The sequence below is a fragment of the Pongo pygmaeus genome, chromosome 13 (genome assembly GCF_028885625.2).
Source record: "Pongo pygmaeus isolate AG05252 chromosome 13, NHGRI_mPonPyg2-v2.0_pri, whole genome shotgun sequence".
NCBI lineage: Eukaryota > Metazoa > Chordata > Mammalia > Primates > Hominidae > Pongo > Pongo pygmaeus.
The window spans coordinates 114,942,852-114,959,198 of NC_072386.2; the positions used below are offsets into that span (position 1 = coordinate 114,942,852).

General features: G+C 55.2%; 1 protein-coding gene across 6 annotated transcripts in view; it reads left to right on the forward strand.

The window, feature by feature from the left end:
- The window catches only part of NEK6 (NIMA related kinase 6), a 105,101-nt gene that overhangs the window by 24,835 nt on the left and 63,919 nt on the right, over positions 1-16,347 (forward strand). The window contains exon 1 of one of the 6 annotated variants that reach the window (XM_054501520.2): positions 10,053-10,178. The exons of 4 other annotated variants lie outside the window; for them this stretch is intronic. The gene's annotated coding sequence lies outside the window, so the exon portion shown is untranslated. Of the gene's footprint in view, positions 1-10,052; positions 10,179-16,347 lie in introns of those variants that run through there. One more of the 6 variants, XM_063649926.1, reaches the window with a different exon arrangement.

Consider the following 16,347-nt stretch of genomic DNA (forward strand, 5'->3'; position numbering starts at 1 on the left):
GGCCGGGGTCTCCCTGACTCTCTGCATCCCAGATTCGTTCCTACACTTTCATACAGGCCCCAAAGACAAGTGCTGAGTAGATCTTGGTCTTCGGCACGATGTTTTTTAAAAACAGGCTTGCAGCATTTGGTCCTTTGGTGGCACCAGCCAGGACCACTGAGGGCTGAGAACGTCTCAGCGCCCAGCACAGGCCGCCAGCCCTGGCTTTGCTCTTTTGGGTTGGAGAGCGGCCCCTCCCAGTAATGACAGGGCCCCGCCATTCCCGGCAGCGCCCACCAGCACAGCCTCCCCCGCTTTGTGGACAAAGGGCAGCCTGTGGGGCAGGAAGGAGGGAATCCAGCCTCCCCTGTTCCCCCAGAGGCCTTTATCTATTTTGGCAAAGGCCCTGTGATCAGACGTTTCCGCCCTGACAGCTCCCTGCCAAGTGATCTCAAGCAAGGGAGTCCCAGAGCCCTGCTGAGCCCCACTTCTCTCCTGTGAAGTAGGAGGCACAGTTCCAGCCCTGTCCCTCTCAGGAAGCCTGGGGATGACAAGGCAAACTCTTCCCGTGCCTAGCCCAGGGCCTGGCACATAGTAGGTGCTCAGTCAATACTGAATGAGAGAGAGCATCTTGGAGCCCAGAACGTAAATTTCATGCCACTCCTGCGACAGAGCCTCAGTGGAGCCTCTTGGGAAGGAGAATCTATAGGCATTTCCTTCCCTACATCCTGAGGACACAGTTAGCTGAGACGACCGGGCAGGGGTGGGGAAGTTGAGTGTGCGCGTGTAGCATTGGACAGAGGACAGAGGCTGCTAAGCTGCATCTCAGGCATTGATTGGTCACATGACCCATTGAGTAAAACCCACCTAGACTTGGTATGGCGGGAGGGAGGGTCATGTGCAGGGAGCCCTGGAAGGGAGCCTGGAGAGCTGGGTGCCAGCCCTGGCTCTGCACCCCTTACCAGCCATGTGCAGGTCGTGGCAGTGCCCTGTGGATCCTACTTCCTAGCCTCCCCTCTGCAGGCTTGATGCCACTACTGTCATTTCGGCCTCTATCCCACAATTCACACAGGGCTTGCCTCACCTCCAGGCCTTTGCACGTGCCATGCCCTCTGCCTGGAGTGCCCTGCCCCCATTCCTCCACTCAGAGCTGCTTCCCGTTCTGAGGAAAAATCTCATGCCCCAGGTAGACTGCACGCACATTTCCCTGTGTTTCCACACCCTGCTTTGCAGAGCAGTGGGCACCCTGGTTGTAGTTTAAGGGACGCCTGAGAGCCCCATTGAGGATGGAGATTGGTCCCCCTTGTCTGGCACACGCTTGGTGCCCAGCACTTGTGTGTCCATTGAGTGAGCAAATAATGGAATGTCTGGAGGCATGTGACGCCTCTGCTGTGTGGCTTGGTTTCCTCATCTTTAAAATACCAGATGTGGGCCAGGCACAGTGGCTTCCGCCTATAATCCCAGCACTTTGGGAGGCTGAGGCGGGAGGATCACCTGAGGTTGGGAGTTCGAGACCAGCCTGGCCAACATGTTGAAACCCTGTCTCTACTAAAAATACAAAAATTGGCCAGGTGTGGTGGTGCATATCTGTAATCCCAGCTACTTGGGAGGCTGAGACACGAGAATTGCTTGAACTACGGAGGTGGAGGTTGCAGTGAGCCAAGATGGCACCACTGCACTCCATACTGGGCGAAGAGTGAGACTCCGTCTCAAAAATAAATAAATAAATAAAATAAAATACTGGATGTGGACTGGCGGAGTCCTTGGGGATCTGGTGAAACATGAGGCCTCAAGTGAGCGGACTCAGGTCTTTCCTGCTCCCAGGAGTGGAATGGGAGTGTGGCAGTGACCACGCAAACGTTTGTTTAATGATTATTCAATGTTGACCCAAAACTATGAACAAAGCTCCGGGGATTTTCTGGGCGTTCAGCACAAAATTCCCAGTTAATGGGTTCCAGTGCTTAAAAAGGCAGGACTGAGGCGGTCTCTATGGAGTTGTTCTGACTGCAGCTGGGCCCTGTCCTTCCACACCTGCCCCTGTAGGATTTCTCTGCTCTTGCATGTCTAGTGGGAGCTTCCCTTAATGACACAGTATCTGCCAAGATTCATCCCCAACTCCAGGCTGGCACCAGTGTTCAAGCCCCTGCCTCTGCTGTCTCCCAGGTCTTCAAATTTGCATCACTCTGACTCTCAGTTTCCCCATCTGCAAAATGAAGGCAGGAATACCCACCTCATGGGGTGAGCCAGTGGACCCAAATACATGGTGCAGTAGGTGCCACGGAGTAGTGGCACGTGATTTTGTGGCTGTTAGTGTGAGTATTCCTTATTTTAGAGAGTGGAGGAAAACAGATCAGCAGATTGTTTAAGCCAAAAAATGTCTGTTGTCTGAAGAATTTCGTTTTGGAAGGCAAGCCCGGGTTTTGGGTCAGAACCGTATTCCCTCAGGAACAGCACGGTTGAATGTCGAGGCATATTTTACAGGCTTGGTGACCGCTCAAGCCTTTGAGCCCTCCATGCGGGTGCTCTGAGGTCAGACTTTTCGGGAAGCCCTCACACAGCTGGTCTGCTTGTCGCGTTGGTAGCACCGTTTCCACAGAGCAGGCTCTGTTTGGCTATGAATAGATGTTTTTCTCACTCTTTTCTTGGATGCCTGAATGGCAGGCTCCCCTCCTGCAGTCTCAGAGGCCGACCTGCATGTAAAACTCCAAGCGGACATCAGAGTGGGGTCGTGTGTTCCTGCCTGGACTTGAGGCTCTCAGCAAGGCTCAAAGAGCTGGGTCGATGGCCGCCATGACCCAGGGAGCCTCCCGAGAGTCTCCCAGGCTATAGTTTCTAAAGGCTACTGAGTGAACTGAAGAAATCAGAGTTCATGGAAGAGGCAGCAGATCGGAGCAACAGCCGAGATCGAGGAGGATGGTTCAGGATCTCCAAACACAGGCCCGCTGGCTCCACGGTGTCCAAGCCGCAGATGCAAAACCTGTTAGGACAGGAAGGACACGAGACAGCAGCCAGGGCCGGCCGCAGGCAGGAGGGCCGGGCCACCAGCAGTTAGGAGTGTGGGTTCTGGAGCCACACAACCTGGGTTCAGATCCCAGTTTTTCCACCTCTATTGGGCAGCGTACTGTAAGCCTCAGTTTTCCCCTTCTGTAAAACGGAGATAATAATTTACCTGTCTCACAAGGCTGTTATGAGGATTAAAGTAAGTTAACATCACTCAAGTGCATAGAATGATGCTGGGTACATACTAAATAAATACAGATAAACTGAGGCCCAGAGAGGGCAAGGGACTTCGCTGTGGTCACTCAGCAAGTCATTGGGGCAGCCAAGGCTGAAACTCATGACTCCTAGTCTCGTGAACGGTTCCCCCTCCCTGCCCTCCCCCTCAGTCAGACTTTTTCAACACTGCCTTTTGCAAAGGAAATCGCGTGACCCTTCAGCCCACAAGAATTCCGACTGCACAGAATGTCTGAAACCTCTTCGGGCTGGCTGGGGGCCTTGTTGCAATTCTATTCAGCTGTTAGTTCTTTTTTTCCCCTCTCTTTCTTTTAAAGCTCTATAGGATCCTCCTTTCCCTTCTCCACAAATAGAAAAATTAACCTCTTGACAAAGGAGTTGGAAGACTTGAGTCCCTGCTGTGTGTCCCGGAACCAATCCCCCAGCCTTAGGTTCCCCGGCTGTGAAATGAGAAGGTGTCCCCTGTTGACAGGGAGGTGGCCCCACCTGCCAGTCTGTGATTGCCACAGAGACAAGCCAGCTGAGAGGTGCCACCTCGGACGAAGGTCGGGTGAGTGCTGATTAAACAAAATCTGGTGACGCATCCTTCTAAGAAGCGAGGCGAAACCCACCAGAGATGCTGCGTACTTCTGCCCACCTCCTCGTGTCAAAGGTGATTTGAGTCATCAGACTGGCCTGCACTTTTCTCGCTCTCCTGTTTCCTTGTAGTGCTCCTGAGCTCCTGAGCCACTCGGGGCTGAGGCCCGGGGGCCAGTCGTGTCCCGTCTGCAGGCCCGAGGGCGTTAGACCTGAGGGGCCTGGTCACCTTCTGATTTCTGCTGGGCACCCCAGCCATGAGCTCCAGAGGCTGCCAGCCTAGGGTGTGAATCTGTCTCCGAAGCTGCTGACACGAGTAGGGACTTCCCCTCTCTGAGCTTTAGTTTTCTCATCTGTGAAATGGGTGCATGAGCCCTGCCTGGCAGGGTGAGATGAGGTACACAAGCCCTATCCTACTTCACTCCCCTCTTCCTTCCTGCTGAGAGGCCCTGGCTCACCTGGGATCCAGCTGGGGCACAGCAGGTGTTGATATGTCCAAGTCCTCCCTGGCTGCGGGGGACAGAGGGACAGCTGGCCACACCGGGAAGCCTGGGGACAGACCCTGGGACATCAGGGTCAGGAGCGTCCAGGGTGCAGCCCCCTTGGCCTAGTGATGGGGATCCCTAGGGGAAAGACCTAGGGGCCAGGAGGTCATGGAGACAAGACTCAAACCCAGGATTGGGGCCCCCAGGTCCTCCTGTCCTTTGTGTAGGCTCACTTTCAGGTTACCCTGGCACCAGCAGGGGCCAGCCTGGTTGGGCCTGGGAATTCAGAGGTGGGTGCCAAGGTGGGCCTGGAGCACGACGTAGGCAAATGCGGGGCCAAGCCCCACCTTGCTACCCGCTGATAAGGGGCCTTGGGCAAGTCATGGCCACTCCTGAGCCCCCATCTCCTCATCTCAAAAATGAACATCATTCCCACTCTTCCCACCTTTCAAGGTTGTCAGGAGGCTCCCTACGATAGTGTGGACAAAAGTCACTCTGCAGACCATCAAGAACTGCCCAGGCCAGATGTGGTGGCTCATGCCTGTAATCCCAACACTTTGGGAGGCTGAGGTGGGTGGATCACCTGAGGTCAGGAGTTTGAGACCAGCCTGGCCAACATGGTGAAACCCCGTCTCTACTAAAAATAGAAAGATTTGCTGGGTGTAGTGGCATGTAGGTATAACCCTGGATGCTTGGGAGGGTGAGGCAGGAGAATCTCTTGAACCTGGGAGGTGGAGGTTGCAGTGAGCCAAGATTGCACCATTGCACTCCAGCCTAGGTGACAGAGCGACACTGTCTCAAAAAAGAAAAAAAAAAAAAACCGCCCAGAAGAAATGTGTCATGTCACCCTCTGGGGCATTTCTGTATCCCTGCCACCAAGACAGAGTCTGGTATGGAATAGGTGCTTAGTAAGTGTTGAATAAATGAATGATAAAAGTTACCTATTACATACCGAGTGTCACCCAGGGAAATTTCCATAAAGTGTCCTCATCTTCATAGCAACCGCAGGAGTTTAGGTATGACCCATTTTACAGATAAGGAAGCTGAGGCTCAGAAAGTGAAATTACTTACTGAAGGTCACACTGCAAGTGGCTGAGGAAGTCAGGATTCACACCTGTCTCTTGAGTCCACGTCCTTTCAGGTGCTCAGGTGCCCACTGGGTTATTCCTTCCCTGGGGTACGCTGGTGAGTGTTCAACAAACAGTTCTAGGATGAGGGAGATTTGTACACACCTCTGACTTCTAGCATTTGCCAGTTCCCATGGTGTAAAGATTCTCACCATGGCTGATTTCAAGCAACCAGTGTGATATCAGCTGTCTCACAAAATCCCTGCCCCCACGAGCCAGAAGCCAGCTTAGTGCACCCCCATAGCTCTCTCATTTGCACAGCCCCTTGCTCGCCCAAGGACAGCCACAGAGTTAAGAGTGTCCCTCGAGGCTGAAACAACAGACCAGAACTAAGCCAATGGCTTGGGTGGGAGTACCTGTGCCTGTAGACCCCAGCCCTGTCTACCAGAGACCGTGGAGCTCCCTGGGGTGTCAAAATCACACAAAGACTTGGTTGGATGGATGAGACCTGAGGATGGATCTGCAGGATCGAGACTGGAATATTAAGCCCTGCCAGCCCCATGGTGTGCGATATTCCTGCCAGGCCTGGAGCAGAGCCCTGTAAACGCCGGGATATAATGGACAATAAAAGTCGCCAGAAAACAGTGACTCTCCTAGGACCCCTGTCATCTCTGCCCCATGCTGCTGCTGGAACCATGAGCCCTGTGATCATGAGGCACAATCGTCATGTAAATATATAGGGTCTCTCACCAGCCACGGGCCAAGATTTATTTTATGGAGACAGTGGGGGAGGGGGCCAGCTCAGTTTCATTGTCCTGGTAACTTTGTAAAATGCTTTGCCATCACTTCCCAGCTCCTGGGAGGATGCAGCAGGAGCCGTGCAGCCTGTCTCACCCTCCCAAAAGGGGGATCCCCAGAGGCCCTGGACACCTCCTTCCAGGTCCACAGGCCCAAAGGCCTGGTGTCCATAAGGCTGGGGTTCCCTGGAAAGTGGGTTTCTGGAAATACTTGTTGCAGCGATATCGCTGTTGCATGAGTGCTGGTTGTTTATGATAACAGGAATCATAACAGTGGCAGTACCCACATTGATTGATTGAGACAGAGTCTCACTCCATCACCCAGGCTGGAGTGCAGTGGCACGACCTCAATTCACTGCAACCTCTGCCTCCTGGGTTCAAGTGATTCTCTTGCCTCAGCCTCCTGAGCAGCTGGGATTATGGGTGCCCGCCCCCACGCCCAGCTAATTTTTTGTATTTTTAGTAAAGATGGGGTTTTGCCATGTTGGCCAGGCTGCTCTCGAACTCCTGACCTCAAGTGATCCACTCACCTCGGCCTCCCAAAGTGCTGGGATTACAGGCGTGAGCCACCCTGCTCAGCCCAGTACCCACATTTATTAAGCTCTTCTGCATACCTGGGCCCTGATAGTCCTGGGCTGGTATTTTACCTGCATGTAAAATACCTCACTTGGTCCTCACGGCAACCCTACAAGATGGGTCCTACTGTGACTCCTAGTTTATAGAAGAGGGAACTGCAAAGGGACGACCCTGGGACTGGCCCAGGCTCACATGGGCGGATGGAGGCAGCACCGGATTTGCACTCAGGGCTCTCAGACCCCTGAGCCTGCTGCCTCTCCACCTCCCCAGAGCCTGGCCTGCTCTTCCCAGATCCAGGACACTGCCTCCCTGCAGCCCCTTTCATTGCCCCACGTTGAAATTAACAGCCCCTTCTGTGATTCAGCAACGCAGTTAAGCACTTTGGGGTTTTTTGGTTGGTGTTTTGTTTTTTGTTTTTTTAGAAACAGGGTCTTGCTCTTTCACCCAGGTGGAGTGCAGTGGCACAATACTAGCTCTCCACAGCCTTGAACTCCTGGGCTTAAGTGATCCTTCCATCTCAGCCTTCCAAAGTGCTAGGATTACAGGTGTGAGCCACCATGCCTGACCTAGTTAAGACTTTGATTGGAACCACCCCCCCCACCCACACACACACACACTCCATCTGCTCCTTCGATGAGGGGAGGGTGCTCTGGACACACTGCTGAGGATATCCAGGTCAGGACTCAGGCCTGCATTCCCATCCAAGCTCTGCCTCTGCAGCTAGGACTCCCTGAGGCTCAGCTTCCTCATCTGTCAAATGGGTACACTGTCTGCCATCCAGGGTTGTTTTGTGAGCACACAGGCTGGCACTATCCCTGAAGGATCTGGCCCAGCACCCGACACTGATGGGTGTCCTGGAGGCATGCCCCCATATACACACCTCCATGGCTGTGTGTTGGGGAGCCCAGGAGGCATCCAAGCCACAGCCCCACGTCGCTATGGCTACTATGCATGAGGAAGGCAGTGTGCAGGGGCTGGAGGGCTCAGAAGTGATCCAGGGTCCAAGAACAAATTCCCTTAGCAATTCCAGACCAAAAAGATCTGGTTTTCTAGTGCCCGGAAATGAGCATGTGATTAAAATACAGGATCCCCAGTTTAATTTCAGAGCAACCCAGTGAGTCACGGATCCTCTGTCAGCCATATAAGAAACATCTGCACAAGAAGGGCACTTCTAGACTGTGGAGTCCAACCCACTCATGTTGCAGGTAGGGAAACTGAGGCCCAGAGATAGCCTGTGACTTTCCGAAGACCATGCAGCCCTATGGGAGTCCGGGCTGTATGAGTCCTGGGCCACCAGACCACACACAGCACAGCTCAGAGCACAAGCCACTCCTGCGGAGCTAAAAATGGCCACATACTTCCTAAGCCCAACTCCAGGGTTCAGTGAGGATACTGGTCAGGAGAGCAACACAGGAAGGTGCAGGGGTTGCCATGGCGTGGCCCCAGATGCTGTGACTATGTGCCAGCCCCATCACACCGTATGGGTGGTAGGACTGGGCAAAGAAGATGCCATCACCCGGATGCACTGAGCTGTGCACAGCTGCGTGGCGATTGTGCTGGGGGCTCACGGTGACTCTCAGGAGGCCCTGGCCTGGCCTATCTGGAGCCTTCTCTGTGAAATGAGGCTGGTAACACCCACTAGCAGGGTTGTAGGGGACATGGATCTGTGGCCACCTCCTCAAGGGGTGCCGCACGCACCAGGTCCTGACTGGGAGTCCAGCCCCCAGGACCTGTGGACGGCTGGCCTGGGCCCAGCCTCAGCCCCCAAGGGTGCTGGCACCTGGTATGTGCCTGACAGTTGGGGCTGGCTGGCGGGAAGGTGTGTGTCAGGTGGCAGAGCCTTGGTGCCAGGATCTCACTCACGCGTCCTCCAGGGCCTTAGCTGCCGTATGCCTGTGTCAGTCCCAGTGGCGATGAGCTGCAGATGGGGCACAGGGGTGGTTTGCCCAGGGCAGAAGTGGCTCATTCTGAAAAAGGAAGCAGGTGCTGGCCATGGAGAGCCCCGCTTGGGGACCAAGGGCTGGGGCTGGCCTGCAGAGCCCAGATTCCTCTCACAGACTGGGTGGCGAGGGGTCTGTCTGGTCTCTGTGCCCTTGATCCCACGGTGTCCTGTACTGGGAATCCCCTTCCCCTTTATTCCAAACCCTGCTGGTCCTTCTGGGCCACCTCAGGTTTTCTACCTGTTGTCCGAAGCTCCCCGTGACCTGGCCCAGCCAGAAGCAGCAGCCATGGGTTCTTTTCCTGAGCAGCTTCATGCTTTTTTTGGCTTGTGGGTAGCAGTTCCAGGGCCTGCTCCTGGGGACCTGTAAGAACAGGAACTGTGTCTGAGTCATTGCAGGGTCCTAAAGGGAAGACAGGAACACTCCACATCCTCTGATCCTGGACCCGCACCCTCGTTTTGGAGAATGCAGGGCCCGAATAAGGATGCAATAACAATCAAATAACAACCCCACTGATGGGGTATCTGCTATGTGCCTGGCCTGGCCCTAAGCTCTTTCGACTCGTGCGATGTCGTGTAATCCACCAGCACCCCGGGGAGTAGATACTACCCTTGTCCCTGTTTTACCCATGAGAACGCAGGTGCACACAGCTGGGACGTGGCTAAGCCAGAACTTGAACCAGGACTGCCGCCTGCCAGGGCTTTCATCTCATGGGCAACCAAGGATTTGGGCCCAGTTTACAAAGGAGAGAATAGAAAGGGTTAAGCTTTTAAAGGAACAGCAAGGGCCGGGCACAGTGGCTCTCGCCTGTAATCTCAGCACTTTGGGAGGCCGAGGCCAGCAGATCACCTGAGGTCAGGAGTTCGAGACCAGCCTGACCAACATGGAGAAACCCCGTCTCTACTAAAAATACAAAATTAGCTGGGCGTGGTGGTGGGTGCCTGTAATCCCAACTGCTCGGGAGCCTGAGGCAGGAGAATCACTTGAACCTGGGAGGCGGAGGTTGCGGTGAGCCAAGATCATGCTGCTGCACTCCAGCCTGGGCAACAAGAGTGAAACTCCATCTCAAATAAATAAATAAACAGACAGCAAGAACGGTTATGCTTTTCAGCATTTTGCTGGGCTCCAGTGTGGATAGGTGGGGAGCGAGCACAGGACCAAAGGAAAGGACCCTTGTCCCTCCCTGAGCCTACACCAGTCTAATCGGGTGGCGCTGCCATCAGATTCCAGTCCCTGGTGAGCAGGGGGCTCCGTGGCGGCTGTGACAAGTTCCATTCGCCTTGGAGGTGGCAGCCGGAGCTATTTTTAGAGCAGCGCGTGGTGGGGGAGTTTCCTTTTGGCGGTGTCTGGGGACTGGAGTCTTGGGAAGGGGAAGTCCCATGCAGAGACAGAGGCCCTTCTTCCTGCACCCACCCCAGCCCAGAGAGGCCACCCAGCTCCCTGGAGGCCCAGGCACCTCATGTCTGCCCTCAACCCAGAGCGGAGCAGACCTTCCCTGGAGCTTCTCAGGAGCCACTTCAAAAGGTACCCAGACGTTCTCTGCCTCCTGCTATGGGAACCGCTTGCTCTCAGGGGTGTGTCCAGCGAGGGATGGAGAACCAGGCCCCAGGGACCTCCAGGGCTGGGGCTCCAGGGACCTCGACCTGGCTGCACCTCTGCCACCCACCGCTGGCTCAACCACCTGCTGGTGGGGCTGCCCATTCGGCCCGTCCCACCAGCCTGGCAGGACCTTTGCCACTAGCCTGGGACAGGGGTGGCTGCTGACGGCTGGTTTCACATTGAGTAATCCCCCGGCTTGGCCAGTACTTCTGAGTTTCCAGGGAAGCAGAAAAAGCAATTCTTTCTCTAGGGTGGGTTTTGTCTGCCCCTTCCTGCCTGTAGGAAGGAGAGAAAATTAGGGGAGGCCAGGGGCTTGAAAGCTTTCCCTGCATGGAGGCCGCTGGATGGGATTCTAGATGCTCACCTGGGACCCAGGGTGAGCTTTTTACAAACACCGAAGCCCTCCAGCCCCCGGGGCTGTTCCACTTGGTCGTCCTTCCACTGTCGGTCAGCAGGGTAGTAGCTGCGGTTCTGCTCTGAAATCCATCCCTTCCCTTAAGCCCCAGCCTCTCTCCAGTGGTCCCCCTGGCATGAGTTGGTCTGGGGGGCCAGGCTTCTCCCTCCTGGCCTCAGGTGTGTCTGTACTGAGTCAGCAACCAGTTACCCAGCCTCTCCTCTGCCACCTGCTGGGGCCATGGAGAGAGTGGTTTAGTCTCTACCCTGAAGGACATTCCCATGTTCAAGGGGAGTAAGACACATGAATTAGAGACAGCACGGGGGAGTAGGCTGTGGAGCTGGGAGTGACTGGGTGAGTCCAGGAAGGCTGCCTGGAGGAGATGTCCAGGAGAGAAGTTTGCTGGGAGGCAGCTCATTCCAGGCAGGAGGAGCAGAGCCTGCCAAGGCCTCGAGGTGAGAGCAAGATCGTTTCCCAGGCAGGCAGGGGTCTCTGGGATGGTGGGCCTGCTAGCAGGCCTGGGACTCCTAGAGTGAGACTGCAGCTTTCCCCAGCTGCATTGTGGTCGCCAAGGATCACCTCAGGCAAATGATTAAAATGCAGACTTTGGAGAGGGTTGGATCTGAGTTCAAAAACAGGCCATGCTGCTTATCAGCTGCATGAGCTCGACAAGTCATTTAACTTCTCTGCACCTCAGTTTCTTCATCTGTAAAAATGAAGGGCTTGCAGACCTCACAGCAGGGATGTGCTGAGCTGCTGCCTGCAGTGCCTGACACAGAGGAAGCCCTCAGCAGATCTCAGCTTCATCTTCAGGGAGGCTGGGAGTGGACCCAGCATTGACCAGGTTCCAGAGTCAAGAACCTTCTGGGCAGAAGCCAAATGCTTTGTTGCTCCTTTAACTGAGGGACAAGATGTTTATAGCTTCTGCTTTTTTTTTCTTCCAGAATTGGGTTTTATTACCCGAGGAGGAAGTGAAAGGTGATTGGGATGCTCCTGGATTTTCAAAAAGGCACTGGGAACCCTGCAGTGTGTGGCCCAGTTGGTTTTAAATCGCCAGTGACTTTTGTCTGATCTATGACCACAGGGATGCTGAGCCCTCAGCAGAGGTTCCTTGGGGTTGCGGGAGGGTGGGGAAAGCCGCCTCCACCTACTAGTCAGAGATTCATTCTGCCAACTCCCCCTGGGTGCCCACTTTTCATGGGACCCTGGGTGAGGCACTGAAGGTTTAGAGATGACTGCAAGGGTCAGTCCCTGCCCTTAAAGGCTGGCAGAGGAGGCAGACATGGTGTCACAGGAAGCAGTTTGTGTCCTCAACAGCCTACCTTTAGGGAGAAACGTGTGTAGATGCCACCAGATGGGAAAGGGAAGAAGGGGCCTTGGTGCCCCCTGGCTGCCCACTGTGTGCTCACAGAGTCCTCGCAGCCTCCCTGCAAGCTCGGGCTGTTCCTTTTTGTGGATGGGGACGTTTAAGGCTCAGGGAGGGGATGGGACTTCCCCAAGGTCCCATAAGAAGTGCCAAGACTATGGCCGGGTGTGGTGGCTCACACCTGTAATCCCAGCACCTTGAGAGGCCAAGGTGGGAGGATCACCTGAGGTCAGTAGTTCGAGACCAGCCTGACTAACATGGCAAAACCCCGTCTCTACTAAAAATACAAAAATTAGCTGGGCATGATGGTGTGTGCTTGTAATCTCAGCTACTCGGGAGTCTGAGTAGTGTGTTAGTTCCTCCCTGCCAGCCAGTCTGCCTGGGTATGGTAATCCTTCCAGCCCCTGGGCTTATGCTAAGTTTCTTTCTATAATTGCTCCATCTGGCTGGTCTGAGAAGCAGGTTCAAATGGCAGGAGAATTGCTTGAACCCAGGAGGCAGAGGTTGCAGTGAGCAGAGATCGCGCCATTGCACTCAAGCCTGGGTGACAAAGCAAGACTCCATCTCAAAAAAAAAAAAAAAAAAGAAGTGCCAAGATGAAGGAGGGGCGAGAGATCTGGTCCTGGCAGATGAGTGGGACTTTGCCCATTGAGAAGCACCGATGGGTTTTTAGTCCAAGGCTGGTGTGTGGAACGACGTGGAAGGACCAGGGTGCTGTGTTGCTGGGGAGGGAGACCGCTCATTTAATATGGCTGCATGCAAGGCCTGGGGGATGTTGGGGGCAAATGCCTGAGGGCAGGCTCGTGTCAGGTGGTCAGGGAATGGCTTGCTCTAGTGTGCGGACCTTTTGCTGTGGAGTTTCGGAAGAGATTGGCAGGTTCAGCCTTGTGCGTTAGGAAAACCTTTCCATGGTGGGCTGGAGGCTGGCTACAGGGGAGTGTGGAGGCTGAAGGTAACTGTAGGGACCCAATGAGAAGGGACAAGGCCAGCACAGGGTGGAGGCCCTGGGGTGAGTGAAGACATTTGGAGGAAGAATGGGTGGGACTGGATGAAGACCAGGTGTGGGCCCTGGGGGAGGGCAAGGCATCCGGAGGCTACAGCGGCCCTGTTTCTGGGTGGGCACCGTGTGGCCCCCAGTCAGCTGGCCTCCTGATCCTGCAGGCCCACCCTGGGGGAGGCCCCACCACCCTGAGGAAGGGGGCAGCGGGGAACCTGTCTGCATGGCCACCTTCCAGGAGTGGCTTATGGTCCTGCATCCCTGCACCTTCGAGCAGCCAGGCTTCCACTGGTCATGGAGCTGCAGAATCCGGGCAGGATGCATGGCTTTGCAGGTGGAGGGCTGGGGCGAGCATGAGGGAACACAGGACCCAGCCGGAAACCAGACTCCATCTGTGGCTTGTCCCCTCCAGCTCGACAGGCCCCCATGACTCTGGCCTGAGATCGGGCTGCTTCCTGTCAAGTGATGAATGGGCAATGTCTGCTTATCCTGAGACCAGACGAGAAGGGGGGCTGGGGCTGGGGAAGGGCCCAGCAGCCAGAGCCACAGCTCTAGGCCAGAATTCATTCATTCAGTCATTTATTCACACCCTCTTCCAAGGCAGTTTGGACCAAGGCAGACTTGGTTTCGAGTGTCAGTTCTGCCTGCCACCTGCTGTGTGACCTGGCACCCGTCACTCAACCTGTCTGAACTTTGGTTTCTCTTCTGAACAGTGTGGATCACAGCGGCACCCGCCTAGGGGTCTGTAAGTGTGAACGAGGTACAAGCGGCACTGGGCACCTGCCTGGCGTATGTGTGGTGCACGCTGTGTTGGCGGGGACTGTTATTCTGGTCCTCCCTGCCAGCCAGTCTGCCTGGGCGTGGCATTCCTTACAGCCCCTGGGCTTGCGATGAGTTTCTTTCTGTAATTGCTCAGTCTGGCTAGTCTGAGAAGCAGGTTCAAATGGCAGCTCCCTCCCGACTCAACTTTGGCAAGCCATGTTTCTCCTTGGAGCCTTAGTTTCCTCATCAGCAAAACGAGGGTGATGGTACTTTGCAGGTTTCTTGGGAAATGCCGTTTTACCCGTGGATGTTGGCTGATGTTGAAGTTGGTCCAGCCTTGACCCAGCCAGTGGCCAGTGCAGTGAACTGTCCTTGCCGGGCCTCCGATCTCCAGCTCCCTAGGGCACATGTCGGGCAGTGGAGCCTCTGCAGGCTGGCTGAAGGCTCCAGGCAGTGGACATCCATCCTAGGCTCCTGCCACCAGGAGCCAACTGGACCAACAGACATCGCCCCTGGTGCTGGCGCTGGTGCTGCCAGTACCATTCACTCGGGGCAGAGAGAAAGCTGTGTGTGCCTGAGTGTGAAGCCACAGGGACAGCTTCCTGCTTTAGGGAAAACAACCTGTGAAGCTGTCCTCTCGGCTGAAGGCACAGAGGAGGGGCCTTGCTCAGGGAAACTGGGGAGGAGTACAGTGTCTGGCCAAGGCTGACCTCCAAGGCCAAGAGTGTGGTTCTCCCTGGGCTTGGCAACACCTGTCAGTCTGGGAGCCACAACTGCCTTTGCCACCTCTACCCTCTGCTTCAGTGGACAGAACGAGACAGAACGAGCCTGGTGGACATTAGATGACCCCTGACCATGTCTGTGCACGTGCACACACAGGAGCAGGAGAGGCAGTCAGGACACACACTGTTACCACCTCCGGGGTTCAGAGCAAGGAGAGGTGTTAAGATCCAGTATATGAATGCACTTCCATGGACCCCAGTACACATGGACCCTTGCAAGCTCATGCCCCCAAACCTGCTCCAAGCAGGGTCCTTGGACAGAGCCCTCCTGGTGTCTGAAGTCATGCGTCACTAGCCGGGCCACGATGAGCCACCGTTCTCCATGAAGTGTGGCATTTGACAGGAGGCACAGGAGGGACTTCCCCCTAGGTGAAGTTTCCAAAAATTCAGAGGCAAGGGCCACATGACAGCCTTGGTCAGAAAGACCACTTGGAACCTCAGAGCCAGCCCATTACAGCAGCTGATCCCTTCCAGCAGGTGCCTGGATTAAACCCAAGCGCTCATGTCTCCCTAGGGTCACAGCCCACGTTAGTGAGAGCCTCATCCATGGCCGGGCAGGGTGCGGCACAGCAGCTTTGCAGAGGCAGCCACGGCTCACAGAGATGATGAAGACGTTTGCTCCAGAGCAGTCCTAAAGAAGCCATGCAGCATAGGACATAGAGCAGCGATCTTGGGTCCAACAGCCCCAGCTGTGTCACTTAACAGCTGTGTTACCTGGGGCAGGGATGACCCTGGGCAAGTCCCTGCCTCAGGCCCTGTGTCTGTCACATGGAGGTGATCACTCCTCCATTGTACAAGTGAGGGTTAGCTTCAATAGCTAAATAGCCTCTTAGCTAAAGCCTCAGAGGTCTCTTCCCATGTGCCAGGCTCTGTGCTAAGGAGTTTACAGTGACCCTAAGAGGAAGATCTGACTGTTAGCCCATTTTCCAGATGAAGAAACTGAGACGCAGCGTGGTTAGATGAAACCAGGCCAGGACCTGGACTCCCTCAGTCCAGCTCCCCGCCAGCCTCACTGAACCCTGAGGCTCCTCCCAATCTGGTCCCTCGGTGCCTGGGGACACACAGCACACGGCAGCCTAAAGCCAGGAACCTGAGCTGGGAAGCCTCACTGTGCAGCTATCCACAGTGCCTTGCAAAATGTAGGGCCCTTGCTTGAGGCAGAAGAAAAGCCCTCTTTGAGGTGGTGTTCAGTGTGGCCTGCAGCTCTGGGTCTTGCATTCCATGGATTTTTGGCCCCTGACTTGGGCTTGGCAGCTACTACCTCATTGTTCTGCAACTTGGCAGGAGCCGCGGGATCCCAGGGATGGGCAGTCCTCAGTGTTACCCGGAGGTGCCTGCACGCATGTGCTAAGGGTCTTTTCCCTGCTCCCTGTGGCTCGTCCTTCCACGTCCCCTTTGCCTTGGTCTTTCTGCATCTGAACGCCCTAAGAAGCAGTTTCTGGCAGGAACTTCCGGAGCAAAGGGCTTGGGTTTCTGTTGGGGTGTGGACCAATAGAACAAGATGCCCTAAAATCCAATACCCATGGAGAGCCCCAAGAGGCAGTGGATTCCTTGGAACAAAGAGGGGGTTTAGAGTCACTGAGATCTGGATTTGAATCCTTTCTCTGCAGCTTATCAGCCTAATGGCATTGAGCCTCTTTTCCTCTGAGCCTCGGTTTCCTCATCTATAAAATGGGTCTGCCAACAGCCCCGAGGGTGAATGGGAAAGACCTGGCCCACAGGAACCCTCATCCCTTCCTTTTTCCCTTCCTCCTTCCCCCCACGCCTCCCCGCCTCCTTCCCCTCAGCAGGGA